The following is a 2,429-nucleotide window of genomic DNA, read 5'->3' as shown; positions in this document are numbered from 1 at the left end:
TACAACTCAAACTATAAACTCTCTCTAAGATGAAACACGTGTATATAATTAGAGCTCGAGAGTATTTTAGAAACAATAAAGATCAGGAGTTGTATGTGTTCTTGCTTGCAAATTCTGTCAGTAATAAAAACTGCAAGAAACCACATATATATAACAATATATTAACATTTGAAAATAGCCTCAACAAATTACAACGGCTAGAATCCAATTCCACCGTATAAGATCGTTGGGATGGTTTTCCAACGTTCATGTGTATGTTAGATTGAAGAGAAACACAGAAGTCCAACGTTCAGAAAATATCTCTTCTATTTAGTCGAGGATAAAACGTTTTAATCAGAAGATAGAAGAAAGAGTTTGAAAGAGAAACAAACTCTTATTCTTTAGGAAATCAATTTGAATGATTAAATTTTTTTATAAAAGAGCTCTATATATTCATGCATGAATATTATATTAGAGAAGTCCTTACAACAGATATATATGAAGATCCTATAAAATCTCCATGAAATTCGACTTCCTTGTTGAATCTGGACTGTGCATCTTCTTGTTGTTATTCTGACATAGTTGATCATAGCTTGCTGAAATAGATTACTGTCTTATGATAGCTTGCTGTCATGATACTTAAACAGCAATGACATTAAGCTGTTATATCCTGCAAACATTCTCAAATAACAACATGATGGCTTGCTGTGTTGTGATCATCAAAACTAAGGAGTTACAATCTCCCCCTTTTTGATGATTACACATATTTAGGAGAATTATAAAAACTCCCCCTAATTCTATGCATATCTCAAAATATAAAATAAAACTAAAAATATCACAATTAGCATAATAAGCTTCTAAATGTAAAAACAATTAAACATATTTCAAATATTAGAAGCATCAGCATAACCAAGTCTTAAACCAAAACATCCATCAACAAGTTTTACCACACCAAATAAACAGATAAAAATCAAATCAAGTACCAGATGCAACAAGTCTTAAAAACCACAGATACTTCAACAAAACTAAATCAAGTTCAGAAACTAAATCAAGTCTTCAGAGACTAAGTACTTAAAGAAATTAAATTCTCCTAAGTTCTCCCCTTATATCATCAAAAACAGATTAGTCTTCCTGAGCAGAATTGACAGCTGCATCCTCTTTTGGTGAAAGAAACTCATCTTGCTTCTCTCTGTTGTTCCAAGTCTTCAGCAGCATCCACAAGATCATCCAAGCCAGTGTCTAAATCTGCATTTGACTGAGAAGCTGAAGGTTTCTGAACAGACATGAATTTTAGCAAAATATCCTTTAAACCCTTAACCTCTGTCTTGAGCTGGTTGATTTGCTCAATAGTGGCAGCAACATGACCAAACAACAAGGTATTATCATCTTGAATACCTTTTAGCAGCTGCATCATCTCAGCAGTTGGAGTAAAAGATGAAGGCTCAGCTACAGCAGGAGACTCAGGAACAATGGTAGGCAAAATCCTAACTAACTCTCCATTGTCAATTTGTAAATTTGACTGAGCTAACACTTTAGCATCTAAAACTTCTTTAACACTCACCTTAACAGCACTCTTAAGTTCAATCTTAAAGAATTCAAATACCTTGGTAAGCATTAAACCATAAGGAAGTCCAATCTTTTTCTGATTAACAGCAGCAATCATATTCTTTAAAACCAGATTTGATAGATCAAAATCCCTACCAGCTAGAAGCATAGAAACCAGAGTAACATCTTGACAACTAAAGGTTGATTTATTCCCACCCCTAAGACAAACATTAGCCCTACAGATTTTAAACAACAAATGTGTCATAGGAGATACTTGAGTAGTGGAAGGGGGCTGAGGGTTTTCTTCAATATTATCAACAGATCCTAATAACAACTTAAACTGATCCATCACAGAGAAATCAGGGAATGACACATATCCTTTTCCAATAAAAATATCAATCTCAGAGGGATTCTCAAACTTGATAATAGAACTTAAAATGGGAGGATTAAGCCTAATTTTCTTGTCATGCACAGTGGTAATACAGTTCACATACTTATCTTCAATCAAATTTGCATAAAATTCACGAATTAAATCAGGATAGTAGACCTTAGGCATTTCGATGATAAAAGAATCCATACCCAAATTCTGAAACAAAAGTAAGGCTCCAGAGTTTTGAAAAAGCTTACCAACAATCGGGATACCAGGGATAATAGGACGAACATCCAAAGCATTTTAGTGAATCGTTGTTGGAGATCAGGAGAATCAAATGCCAAAGATTGCTTGAGTTTCTTCGAATCAGAGGTGTGAGAGACTTCTTCATCGCTCTCGTGACCCAAATCGACCAATGCAGTATCCATCTTCGAGGAAGTACGCTTGCCCAGAATACCAGAATTTCTAGTAGCATGAAGCATGTTGAGTGGAACTGAACTGGTGATCTTGATTGATCGAAGCGTGGTAGATAGAG

This window comes from Apium graveolens, unplaced genomic scaffold (genome assembly GCF_009905375.1).
Source record: "Apium graveolens cultivar Ventura unplaced genomic scaffold, ASM990537v1 ctg9072, whole genome shotgun sequence".
In the NCBI taxonomy this organism is placed as follows: Eukaryota; Viridiplantae; Streptophyta; class Magnoliopsida; order Apiales; family Apiaceae; genus Apium; species Apium graveolens.
This window is presented reverse-complemented; position numbering follows the sequence as displayed.